General features: G+C 31.7%; 1 protein-coding gene across 4 annotated transcripts in view; it reads left to right on the top strand.

Annotated features, from left to right (window-relative positions):
* Positions 1 to 6: 6 nt before the first annotated feature.
* Positions 7 to 14,811, top strand: part of LOC130897326 (probable E3 ubiquitin-protein ligase RNF144A) — a 60,320-nt gene continuing 45,515 nt past the window's right edge. Inside the window, exon 1 of one of the 4 annotated variants that reach the window (XM_057806116.1) lies at positions 7 to 230. The gene's annotated coding sequence lies outside the window, so the exon portion shown is untranslated. Of the gene's footprint in view, positions 231 to 1,474; positions 1,713 to 14,811 lie in introns of those variants that run through there. The other 3 variants (XM_057806117.1, XM_057806112.1, XM_057806118.1) reach the window with 3 other exon arrangements.

Raw genomic sequence — 14,811 nt, 5'->3', positions numbered from 1 at the left:
TCGATCAGTGCGGTAAAATACTCCTAGGGACGTATCGGCGCCACGCGTCCCGACACGGAGAAAACACAGACGTTGGCAGTAAACCTGACGCAGTTCTCTAAAACCTACCGCGATACTTTTTTCTTTGACTCTACGCGACTATTTTAATAAAAAGTGTATCTCGAATATGCTCTAGTTGTATCTCATTTACCAAAATGGATGTGGAATTTAGGTTAACTGTCATTGTAAATGTAAGTAGTTTTTGGTTTGTTTTCTTAACGTGTAATAGTTTTCAACGATGTTACTAGAAAATGTTAATTTAATTTTAGAATTATTTATTTGGATTGTAGCGCAACAGAGGCGTTACTCGTTATTTGTCGAAGGGTTAAATAATATATAAACAGTAAGAGAAAAGGAAGAAATTCTGTTCTAGTTACAATTATATGTAATATATACTGAAATTTTACCTTTCATATTCTTGATGAGAACACAAAATTGATAATTTAGATCATTTTTTATACAAATTTTTGGATACTAAAACATTCTATTGAATTCCAATTATTTATCGAGAGGTGAATTATTGTATGACTAAATCGCACTTATGATATTAATGAGAAAGTTTTAAAAAAATATAGTATCATCAATTATATGATTTGTTAAAAATAACATTCTATCTTCTTATACAATCTATTAGTGTATTGGTAGAATGATGAAATTTATTCATATTTTTATCATAACATAATTTCCGTTATTTTTAAAACTGATATCAAAAAAATAGTTATGTCTTTAGACGATGGAATACTGATAGACAGTGTTAGGAGCTTTCCACGTTTGTATAACAAAAAGGACCCTTACAGAGAATTTCTATTGGCTTACCAGTAATTTATAATAATCTTTAATTTAATGCATAAACTAAAAAATTAACAACAAGAAACTTTAGTTTGATGTTAATTATAATTTAGTTTTAATTTTGGCTGCATAAACCAAGCTCAAATCGATTTTATTGACTAAATTCTACTTTCGAAAATGAAGCAATCAGTTATTACTACAAATATGGAAAATATAAAATATTCTATATTACTGGTGACGAAAAAACGAAATTTAATTATTATTTGATAATTATGGGTAATAGTAATTAATTGCATATACCTACAGATTTTTCTAATCATGCAACTTGATTACTACATATATAAATATTAAAGTTCCCTACAAAAACATTATAATGCAATTAATAACTTTCTATAACTAGAATATCACTTTTATTTAACTTTATTTAAAACAATGGAAGTTCATGTTGAATTATTGAATTTCTTGGTGCTTATTTTTTATTTTATTTAAATTTAATATAGAAGTATATTATGGTATCTTATTATTTGGTATATATCTCTATTTTGAAATTCATAAAGAAGTAGTACCGTTATTTAGGCAACCCAAACAACAGTTGTGTAATATGTGCTGTTAAAGAAAATTTCTCTTATAAAACGAAACATTTTCCAGATATTTACAGTTCGTTGTGATGTTTATGCAAGGGAGGTAGCGTGAACGTGGCATTTATCCGAAAAATTATCGTTCAGTATATTCGCGAATTTTGATAAATTGTACATTAGGTAACTACAGTGTTTTTCTATCGGTTCATACAGGTGGTATTTCGTGTTTGTAGTGTGAAATTAGCGGATTTCAGTTTTAGTGTGGATTATTTCTGATAAATTATTTGACAGCCGTCTTCACAACAGGTAAATAAACATTTCCATTACGAACTATTTTGTTCTTTTGCTACGACTTACCTGATTTGTTTGTGTACGGTTTCTTGTGATTAAATAGAATTTATATATTTCAGTAATTATATTTATCTTTATGTTGGTAAACAGTTTGGGAATGTATAGATAAATCAGATTTACCTAAACAATTATGGTGAGGATAATCATGAGGATTTAGATTAAGTTATTTTAACCTTGAAATAGTTCTGCTTTACACTTGAGTTTGCATTTTTATTTCTTTAAAATAACCGTTATTTAAACTAATCTATTTTATGTCTGTCATTTGTATTTGACTGTGAAACTGTGAAAAATTTTGTACAAACTGATTTCCATCGTGAAATATAATAGGTAGGTGTTATATATACATATAAAATTCAACTAAAACAAACTTTATTATTGAATAAACAAAAGTTGATAAGTGAAGCTGTAATATTGAGGTTAATATGTTATCTTATTTTTTTTTAATTATATTTAAACAATAATATGAAAGACATTAAAGGATACTTTTGATATTCATAGCGAATTTGACTTTCAAAAATCGGAGATATTGATTTATATTCTAGTCTAGAATAATTACGTGCTTGCAAAATATTCATTTATTAACCCAATTAAATGATATATAAATCAACCTAATAACGTCGAATATATCCAAAAAGAACTATAAAAACTGCCATCTAATAAATTTAATAGAAAAAAATTATTGAAATGAAGGAAGATATTTATTGCTCAATTAACATTTGATTTGAGTTAGATATGATTGAAATTAAGAGGGTCCCGCGTCTACCAAACTAGTTATCTTGAAATTGAAATTTATTGATTTTTATTCCACATGTATTTATGTTTAAAAATCTAAAATTGATTGATTATGAACTAAAACAATGCATGAAAGTTGCTAAATTGTAGGTTAAAATGTTTTTACAGTGAAATATATTTAGTGTGTGAGTAAAAATGAGACAAAAAAACTGTACAAAAATGTGGTTAAATTTCGCACGTTTTAATTGAGTGACAGAAACAATATGGCCGTTTCCCCAACTTCCGCTCAGTTATTGGATATGCATTGAATTATAATAATATTTAGTTAATAATTCTTATTGTTGTTCGATAACCGTTATAACGACTGACACCATTAGAAAAGATTAATTTCTTACCAATCAAATATATACTCATATATTCAAGGGTACTGTTGAATTCGTCATACCAATATCAAAAATATATATCTTGTTTCACATTTCCCGCGCGAGCCTCCTTAAGGTAAAGTCACAATTACTTATAAAGTGGCAATATGGTGGAAGCCTAAATATTTCGGGACCTGCTTACTTTGGAATTTTGATCATAAACGTATTCCTTTGAAAAATTTCACTTTTTATGCATTATCCAATCACATTCGGTGGTATATTCGGCCTAAATTTATTTTGAAACCAATTTTTGAAACATACCCATGCTTGTATCGAAGTGATAATCCAGGTTGGGATCGGAAATATTCTTGCCTACTAAACATATTGTTTACTCTCTACGTACCAACACTCAAAATTATATTTTCGTTGAAAATAAACAGTTTACCTTCAGTTGAAATGTGGCGTAGGAATTTTTACATATTAAAACCATTGTATATCATATATTTAGGATTGATTTTACTTAGATACCTTTTTTCTCGTGAAAATATCGTTAATTTTGCTTTGACTACGAAAAAAATATTGCACAGATCCAGCAGAATACACCGATCATCTACTATGATGCTATGATGCACTGCGCATGACACGAATCTATTACGAACACGTATACAACATTGTTGCTGGAACACCACGTTTAACGCAGGCAGGAAAAAGAAGAAAATATATTCAATTCAATATATTCAACTGATGTACTGAAACAAAATAATTCATTTCAGGATGTTTGATTTCAACCGATTAAAAATATTCTACAAGGAAATTCATAGTTGATTTATGACATAAAATTTTTGTTGCGCACTAAATTATTCACGAAGTTTATGTGCGAAAACGATTATTATAACCTAACTTTCTGTAAAATCATTATATGCGGGTGTTTATGCATACCGCGAATCGTAACTCATTTTGAATAAATTCAACAAGTTTGTATGGTTAACAGGATGCATGTAGAATTTATAATGACGAAGTCCAATCATCGTATGGAATTTTAAATACAATTATAAATAAAAATTACGTCCCTGTTATATCAATTAAAAAATATGGCATGTTGTTTATTGCAAATATTTCTGCAGTACTTACGCAAAGATATTTGCGTAGAAAAAAATCTTGATAGAAATTATTAAGGTGACTAATTATACTGGATGTTTCACGTAGATTTCTAAAAAAGGATGTCGATTTCTCGAAAATAGTCCATTGTGTGTCATTAGGAAGCGAATACCGTCGTCAACGTGTTACTTGAGAATTTCGGAAACCATTTAATTGTTTACTGTTTTTATAACTAACCACATTTTACTTCGTGTAATATAATGAGGTTAAGTTTATGTAAATCAATAAATATTTGGTATTAGTTATCAAAATATGTGGAGGAAAAACCAATTTTGAAGAAACAAAAAGACAGTTATATAATAAAATAATATTTTTCATTTATTTATTAATAATTGAAAAGTATTTACATATTTTTACTTAATATAGCGTGGAGGACTTGTTTTCAAGAAGGGTGGCTTGTCGAGGACGTTGATACCCCTTACCGCACTGCAGGCTTCACTTGCACACGCCCATTAACTAATTTTTGAATAACTAGACAGGAAAAGACGCGGAAATATAATAAAGTTTTTGACCATCTTGAACCATCTTAAAAATGAATCTCAATGTGAACACCTACTTGAGTTTACTGACGCCAGAAAGCTTTCGCAAGAGCTAGTTTCTGGCTCGCTTATTATAACTTGAAACAAAAAACAGATTTCGTATTAGAAACCGATTTGTTCTCTCTATGAAGAGGGCGGTATTGTCAGATTAATGACCCTTATTCGTTTTTTTATAAATAGCGGAAGGAATAAAGGTTGATTCATTTCGTTATACTCGATTGGGAAAATCTCGAGGTCTCTTTTATTTGTTCCGTCAAATCATAAATTGCTTTAGTTGCACACCGCAACTAAGTATCTACGTAATAAATAAAAATTGTCAATATTCGAGGTTAGGCGACCGGTTCTTACAGTTATTTCCGTAAATCAAGTAGGAAATAATCGATGTATGACGGATTTCTAAGTTAAACTACATAAAAGTTTCTTTCGTACAAGGAGATTACAGATACAGGGCGAGTTACTAATAGTATTGTTAATTGTTCATTAGTATGATGTCTGTAGGTTACACAGTCTACAATAATATTGGCCCCCCAAATATATATACGTAGAATTATCTCTAGTCTTTCAAGCAGAAATATCTCCGTAACTTATTTTTAATTCTGAAGGTAGCGGGTTAAATAATTTTTTGGTATTAAAGATGATGGAATTTTTTACCAGATCAGAGGTGGGTATTGTTGAATAAATGACCAAAATTTGTCTTCTAGTAGGATAACTATGAACGAGTGTCTCAGTTGAGTTGTGAAAGTGTTTGCAAACCAACAAACGAATTCTAAAATGGAGAAAGCAGCTGTTTTTTGTAAGTTGAAGATAGATTTGGAAAGGTGTAAACTACAGGATCCCCAGAAAGGGAAACAATAGCAAGGATGCGATTCGAACGAGTAGTAAGTTGTTGAAGCAGTACGAGAATCGAGGTATTTAGACACAGATTCAATCGCAAAACAAACAGAGGATAGTTTTCTAGTCTCTACATGAACGGACCGTTGAAGGGCACCGTTAATATGTAGACCAAGAAACTCGATCGAATTTGAAGATCGCGTATTAAGTCATTGTAGAGTTTTGGAGGTTGTGAAACTCCTTTGTAGAATAAAACTTTGAAGTTTGAAGATAAACCGAGTTAACCTTCAGTTTCCAAATACTACAAACAACGAAAATCTTTTATTTTCAAATTTAAAGTACGCGTTTGTTTTATAACTTTAATAAATTAATTTCGAAGTAGATATATTCTTTAATGTTGTCCCATTACATTACACGAAAATTTTTCTATAACGACATATTTTTTGTGAATTATTTGTTTTTATTTCATTGATTTCGGAATAAACTTCAATGACCATGAACTGGGTGCTGAATTAAATCCCAAACTAGAAACTTTCCAAATCTGAATTATTAGAACGTTCTTCAAAAAACAGGTTTTACTAATAAAGTAAAAGCACTTCTACAACTACAAAAACAATTAAATATCTATTAGAAATCTAGAAGATACCCGATAGTGGAACAGAACAGACAAATATCACATACAATCACATACGTGATTGTTCCAAAGTCGTTTCAAATGCCGAAAAAGGCAGATCCTTATTTAACTCTACGAAATTTGAAATTATTATTTAAGAAATGTTTTTTTTTTTACTTTCTTTGCGGTTGTAACATAATCTACTTGCTTTTTTCCGTAAAGAGTTAAATTTGTCGAGAAATTAAAGTGGTGGGATATACTAACAGTAATAAGTTATAAATGAGAGTTACAAACAAAAAAACTCACATACAGATGAAGCTAATTTAAGCGTGTTAAAAAAGTTCTTCATCTTTAAACTGAAACGTGTAGAACGACCAAATGATAATAAGGGCTTGGAGGCACACATAACTGACCGCGAGGAGAGGAATGGTGACTACAAGCCCGCTGTATTGAACTGGCCGGCGCAGGTTTCTGCGAGGGACACCCCAAACTAAGCGAAACTCTTTCGTTTTGGGGAACAAGCTACCGTCTTCGAAGCCAAAGTTTTCGCTGCGATGGAATATACAATCGAATCCACAGGAACACAGTAATTTCGATCTGCTCAGACAGCTGAGCTGCCATACAAGCTATAACAGCTGAAAAGGTATGCTCAAGGCTAGTGCTTGGAGTGTAAGAGAGTTCTTCAAAATCTGGTGAGTGATGGCTGCAAGATCCAACAAGGCAGGCTTGGCGGAGATGGATGGAGACAAACGAAGGCCTATATTGATGGAACCCCCTCGTCTTTCACCGAACAACTGCTCCAGCTAAATAGGCTCGAAATCAGACTAGTGACAGGACTTCTAACCGGTCACTGCCATCTAAGACGACATCAAAGGGTTCAACCAAAGCGACTCTCGAAGAAAATCGGACTTTGGTAACGTCAAGTGGGGCACGACGGGCCTATATGAATGACTATGAACTATGAACGTGTGATTATGTTCAAAAATTCAAATATTCATTCATATATCCAAAAATTAATTGAAGTATCTTAGGTAATCTATTTCTGTAGTTCTCTTACCGGAGAGAGCTTCCTTACTAACTTTATCGAATCTCCAAAAGTAATTAAACAAATTCAGGAAGTGTCCGTTCACCTAAACCTTCATCATTATAATTATTACATATGCAAATGTATATTTCTTAGAGAAAATTACGATATATTATATTCTCTGTCATTGTCATTAACTTTTAACTTTCACAATGAACGTAACCGGCTACAAGTAAACCACTTTCACTTCGCCGTTAATCGACGATGTATTACTCAATATTGAATTCGCTATAAGGTATCTACAAATTTTGTTTTTTCAATTTGAGAGTGCAATAACCTGTAAAACGTTTATCAAAGTTCTGTTAGTGTGGTTAAAATTGATTGTTTCCTGTTGTTTATAATGAAATTTAGCAGATATCCTGCTGCTCGAATAACTCGAAATTTTACTTATCTAAAGAGGGTATTGGAACCGTCTAAATTGAATACCTACTACAACTCGTGACGATCTTTAATCCGTTGAGATAAGGATGCGCCAACTCATAGATTCATTATTACCTGGAATTTACTACCTAATCCGCTTATTAACATTGGAAAATCCAAAAATTAAAACCTGGAATTTCTAAATCCTTACATAACCTAACCTAAATTCAAAATTTTATAGATAATAATAGAAATTGATCGAGGACAATATTGATTATTTGACTATGATATAAAAACTCAGCAACATTTCATTGTCCCAAGTAATTTTTCCATCGATCTTTTGCCTTTTACCAAATAAACTTTCAACAACGTACATTATTAGAATCCCGAGCTGCATAATCTTCCGTCACGAGTTGTTTAATCTTCATGGCCACCACGATCACGAGTTGGCTATTATTGATTGGTACTGAAATCACGAGTTTGACGCACGCTTCTTATTTTCTTAGTTTTCTTTTATATAGATAGATCGAAAATCAAAATACTGTGATCTACAAAGGTTGTCTGAAAAGACATCTCGACTAAAGATGCTGCCAGGTACCTCAATCGCACATGCAACTCGCAATATTATTTTTACTTTGATTTTGTCTCAAATTTTTTATGAAATAACGTTTTCTTTAACTCTTGAAAGTTTTTTACTCGGGGAAATACAGATTCGTGCTAACCATGCGACTTTTCCTTCCCATATTTTCATTTTTTAGTAGAAGCAATTGATATTGAAAACGGTTCTTCAGTATCGCTCAATCTCCTTGAAATGTTGGAAATTCCTTTACGTTAATTCTTTAATTCAATTCAACCCAATCGTTGCTTGTAAAAACTGAGTACAACATTTCCTTTCTTTGATGCTGTGATTGATTTCGATGAGGTTAGGAGTTGTTTTTACAAGCCGAAAACTACTTACTTTATATACGCTTCGTGCTATATTTTTGATTTATTGGGATGATGCAGGGTTTTATCAAATGAAAATAAACTAAAAAACATCTAAATGGTTTTTTGGTTAGGTTAGGTTAGGTTAGGCTAGGTTAGGTTAGGTTAGGTTGGCTCTAGAAAATCGAAATCGAAATCGGATTCCATTTTGCGGCGGATTTATAAAAAAAAAAAACGAAAATTAAAAAAAATAAATATTTTTTACAGTTTCATGAAATTAACTTTTTTGAATTTTTTTTTCAAAATATTCATTTTTTTATGTAAATTGCGAAAAAAAATATACGAACTTGATTCCACGACGTCAGAAACAGTTACGAAGGATTATATGTAGAAAGTCATTTTTTTGCATTTAAATTCATGAAGCTGTAAAAAATATTTATTTTTTTTAATTTTCGTATAAAATCCGCCGTAAAATGGAACATTTTGAGACCAAGATCATTAAAATCCATCCATTTTTCGATTTTCTAGAGCCAAAAAACCAGGTGACCGCGAAAGTGTATAATTACCGAAGTTTTTACTGTAATTTATATGGTGTTATTTCTATAATGTGATACCAAACATTAAATTCTTAATTTCAAGTTATCTTTCACATCAAATTATCTAAAAAAAGAACCATCAATATTTTTGTAAACACCGAGAATTTATCAAAAAAAAAAAAAAATAAATTTCAATAAAAAATATACGTGTATGTAGATATATTATAGCCCAGTAACTGTCAATTCAATTTTTTTTTTCTGAAAATAGATCAAAATTATTGGAATCGAAAACGCGAGGGAGTTTACATGATAAACAATTTAAGTAAATCAATTTTTTTCAACCGGGAGAGTCAGGTAAATATTATAAAATGTGTCATTAGGGAGAAACTGATTAATTCTTCCGCATTTGTGGTATAGAAACAATTTGGGTAACACCATTAACCCCAAGGACTGTGAAACAGGTTTAACCAACAATTTTTTGCACGAAAGTCTAGGCAAATTAGACTTTTTTGAAAAGATGGGATGCCACATGTTTTTTCTTGTTCAATTCGCTGCTGTAGAAAATAAAGATCATAATACAGTTAAAAATACTTAATATCGGTATACATTTCTCCGAACAAATTTTCTCAATAGAACGATAATTCGTCTACCTCTCACTGAATTGATACCTGACCCAGGACGTTCTAAGTAACCTTCCTAATGTCCTAATAGTATACAATTGAACTAATCCTATACCTGAAACATTATTTTGGGAGAATTAAATACCTACTAGCTGCTTATCGTTCCATAGTTACACGTAACAAGGCGAGGCGTTTGGATTCGAGGAGAAATTCGTCTCGAGACAGCGAAGCGATCAGAGCTCGAACGCCAAAGTCTAAGCGAAACTGTTTCGTTTAATCTTACGTTTTATATATTTTTGTGTATATAGTTTTGTTGACGAATTTCTCCTTCGTGCTAATACCACTTTTACGAGGATTAACTCTTTGATACGTCTCACCAACTGGCCCTCGGACTATGAAGATTATTTGGTACATTTACATGGAAGGAATTCCATTTCCATTGGTGCTAGACCTACCAGATTCTTCTTCAATATATCAGTTTAAATTCTAAATTTGCTTAAAGTTTTTTTTATAACAAATTTATTTTCCGGTGTTTACTTCAGGATTTCACCTTCGAATTAAATGTAACTCCAAAATAATTTAATATAATGACACAATTTCAATTCAAAATGTGTAAGTTAGATTTCAAACAAGGTGTCTATTAATTATCTTTTGTTTGAAGGTTAAAAACCGTCAATATTGTAACTGGGAACGTTTACACTGAAAAAAATTGTACAATATATTTACAATATTTAATGTTGAATAATTTCTGAAAATTTTTAATTCTAGACACGAGGGGATTTAAACTCTTTTGTACTTTACGTTGATGTTCGCGTTGTAAACTATTTATAAAATTTTGATTTTCTTTTATCGCTGGCGTTTAACACCAAGGTAGAGGACACCAGAAAATGGTTGAATTTCGTTATTGCTGCTGCACATGCGTGAGGATATGAACTAGCGAACTCAGCGCAGACTTGATTACGAGCATGCGCGGACACAGACACACTATGTTTACAAGGTGTACAAGTTACCACGAGAAAGTTTTTTTCAAAGTGGGTACCGCGTTGACTCACAGTCGATCAAAAACTAGGCGTTGATTATTCAGAGGAGTGTTTATTCACGTTTATAGGTAATGAATCAGATTTTTTGCGCCGATATGTGACAATGGATGTAACATGGATCCATCAGTTCACTCCCGAATCAAAACGATCATCATCTGAGCGAACTGCAGCCGGTGCACCACGTCCGAAGCATCCAATGGCACAACAGTCAGCTGGGAAGGTTATGGCTTCAGTATTTTGGGATACTCATGGTATATTCTTCATCGACTATCTCTGAAAAAGAGAGACAATCAATAGCGAATATTATATCAAGAAAAAAGGCTTCATATATCGAAGAAAAAACCACCGTTTTACCAAGACAGTGCACTGATTCACACGTCGATGGCAACGATGGTTAAATTGAACGAATTACACTTCGGATTGCTTCCTCATTCACCTTATAGTCCAGATCTGGTCACCAGTGACTACTGGCTATTCGCTGATCTCAAAAAAATGTTCAAATGAAGAAGCAATTGCTGAAACTGGACAAATCCTTCTAGAAGCAAGTTAGAGAAGCTTGGGAATGATTGTATAGCTCTTGAAAGAGATTACACTGATGAATAAAATCGATTTTTAGCAAAAAATGTGTTTTTCTTAGTCACACGACTTGCTGAGTGAAGGGCTTGGGTGGGGCATGACACAAAAAAGTTTGGGTACACTGCTCGAAAAGTTACAAACCTCAACATTTGTTGACGTTTTCATTTGATTATAGTAATTAGTCATTTTACGCGTCGCGATTCTATAAAAAAAATTTGTCTATCGGTATTACTTGATATACAAGTGTTTGTCACGTCTATGTTTGTATTATTTATAAGTGGGATTCGAACAAATTTTCTTTTTGTTTTATTTTAATTACTGTTTAAATTTAACTTTAGAACACGTATTTTATGCCGTCTTTTAAAAATAACTAAACGTATAAATAAACATATACAATAAGAAATTTCAACGTATTTTACTTAAAAATATTTATTTCAATTATTATTAGTTATTTGCGTTGTATTTAATTTTTCACTGAACAATAATTCGTCGCAATTTTCTATATCTGTGTAGGCGTCGAAATTATAAATAAAAGCGGCGTTGAAAACTAAGCGATAATCATCGTAGATATACGTTTATTTTATTCCCTTTTTTTATGTCAAAGATAATTTTCGGACTTGCGGTTCTAACTTATGGTGCGCCCAATTTTCAACACTCTACCGTATTGTAAGCAAACATATATAAAGAAAAAGTTGTGATGTTTTTTGAATTAAGAAGTGAGAAATCATTTTTACTCCTCATATAAAATTCGGTAAACATCTAATAAATCGTCAGTCCACGTGGACTCATCATCTCCACTGTTTACCAATGAAAACATCTAATCAGTTTCCTCGGAATATTCCTGCTGAAAAGTCTGTGATAAGCATTGGCGTGACTTGGTGAGATTAATTTAATTCATAAATTTCAACACACCATGGGCGAATGAAGACAATGAAATTGCATGGTGTAGTGGGAATAAAGACAGTTATGAATATAATAATAAAGATTTAGATATACACACCAAGTTATTTTAAATATATTCGAATGTTTATAAAAAAGGAAAATATTCAGCAATCTAATCATGCAATAATAGTAGTAAATAAGTAAGTAAATTTTCCATTCATCGAAGAGTCACGAAAGACGTTGCTGTGTGGATAATTCACAGAACGGAAAAACATAAACATGTAAAGAAAAACTGAAATCAGTAGACAAAACTACTCAAGATTTTATACGTAGAACAATTTAATGTTATGGAGTACAAAAAAGACTCAGTTCACGGCTGGTACCCTGTTTAAACCAAACTCCCTTACAGGCAGGTACATTTTACTCGTCTATGTAAGTTTTGCCTTTTAACGAATACCTTCTTGCTTAAGATAAAAGTATTTATAAAAATAATAAATTTATAAAATGAGATATCAAATAAAATTGTCGAGAAGGGTTATTTATACTTCATAATTGTGTTAAGTTTTTGGATAAATTTTCACAGAACGGAAAAACATGTAAAGAAAAACTAAATCAGTAGACAAAACTACTCAAGATTTTATACGTAGAACAATTTAATGTTATGGAGTACAAAAAAGACTCAGTTCACGGCTGGTACCCTGTTTAAACCAAACTCCCTTACAGGCAGGTACATTTTACTCGTCTATGTAAGTTTTGCCTTTTAACGAATACCTTCTTGCTTAAGATAAAAGTATTTATAAAAATAATAAATTTATAAAATGAGATATCAAATAAAATTGTCGAGAAGGGTTATTTATACTTCATAATTGTGTTAAGTTTTTGGATAAATTTTCACAGAACGGAAAAACATGTAAAGAAAAACTGAAATCAGTACACAATCTCCTTCTATCCATAGGCGGTCGAGTCCTACGACAGCAGTTGGTGGCTGGTAACCCCCAAAATCACCTTCAAATTCGTACATAGACTCAAATATAAGTGAAATAAGTGTATCTGAAAGGAAAGGGGGTAATTCTTTTGGTGTGGATAGAGTATGTGGTAAAAACTTGAAGCCAATCGGTGGGATCCCGTTGGTATAGCCAATAAACATGTTCTTGAAAGGGAAATAAACTTTTTGGTTGCGCCTCGTATATTCGGTAGACATTAAAATATTTAAACTATCCCTTCCCTAATAATTTTTAGTGGGAAATAGTTGAAAACCACCGGATTTGCCGAAACAATTGTTAACGAAGGTTAGAAATAAAATTCTATCTTTGAAACTCGGAGGATTATTTTTTTAAAAAAGTAATATATCTAAAACAGGTTTATAAGCACTTGGAACAATAACTAATTAACTATAAATGCTAATGCTTCTGATAATAATTCTAACTACGTGACATAACTATTCATATCGGTAAAAAAAGAACCTACTAAGATAAGACGTTTAAATTTATCTTTTTTATGAAGGTCTTCTTACTTCGTCGCAGACATAACTAGATAATATATTTGTTATCCATTATAAATTTACTAAAAAATTTGTCAGAAAATCTTCAGAGACTCACTGCCTTTTATAAATAAAATTCTGTTACGAACTCGTCCCCGAAATGAAGCCGGCCCTGTCCGATTATAATGAAAGTCTCAAATTTGGCGGAGCGGAATTCGTTTGAGGTTTGTTTTTATCATAGAAACGATTTATTTACATTACTTTTTTTTTGAACTAATTTCTAGGAAGGTATTTATACTGTTTTGTTTGTTTATTTTCTAGAATTTTCGAGAATTTTGTTTTGAGTTTATAAATCGAACATGTAAGTTAGTTAAGTGTAGTGTTGGTGTTTAAATAAATGAAATAAGTAAAAGACAGTGTTTATAAATTCACCCCACCAATAGAAATACAAAGTATATATATATAAATAATAAAAACATGACTAACTACATGTGCAAATTAAATATCACGTAGTTCGACAATGAAAAACAAGTTTCAGTTAATATTTATCTCAAATGTTGAAGTTTCCATGAGAGGAATTTAATTTTCGCGGTCAAATGTACTACGGAAATTGCAAAACTGTCAGTCATGTTATTGAGAGACAGTAGACAAAAAACTTATCTATCAAGAATTGTTCAGTACTATTTGCTTTGCAGATTTTTTCTAAAGCCCTTTTACTACTAGAAAGAATCTTTTATTTGACCTTGAATCACTGAACAACGTTCCGACTTTGTAAATCACGTCTGGCAGACATGTCGCAACATTGGGCAAAGTTTCTGCAACATATTCTTACGGGTGGGGTCTATTTTCATGAGTTTTAGATCTCTAAATATGAGAATTTAAAAAAAAATTACTTAAGAATTTTGAGACGTAGTCAGAGCAACGCAGCACGGGGTAGTTTTAGCGACTTACGTGTTTGTTAGAGCGCAAGGAAACGAAACTAAAAAGATTATCATCATCATCATTTATCTCCAGAAGTTGAACTTTACAGCATTCCATTGCTATTGCCACAAGTAAATCTTCAAAGCCACATCTACTGGGACATTTGGTCAAAGTCTTGATGCCAAAACTGCTGACGGAAACAAAACACGGTTATTTTAGAGCACGACGATTTCATCAGACGAGGAACACGGAAAAATTTGCGAAAAAAGGATTATGGATTGTGGACTACAAGCTTATCTGGAGCGTGTTTGAAGAAGAATTGGATCCTACTGGTCAAAAGAACTCAAAAGGCTTGTTCCTATTGAGTCTGCTTTCTAGGTTGGTGATTAATGATTA

Source organism: Diorhabda carinulata, chromosome 8 (genome assembly GCF_026250575.1).
Source record: "Diorhabda carinulata isolate Delta chromosome 8, icDioCari1.1, whole genome shotgun sequence".
In the NCBI taxonomy this organism is placed as follows: Eukaryota; Metazoa; Arthropoda; class Insecta; order Coleoptera; family Chrysomelidae; genus Diorhabda; species Diorhabda carinulata.
The sequence above is the reverse complement of the archived record's forward strand: the minus strand, read 5'-3'. Positions and strand labels throughout refer to the sequence as shown.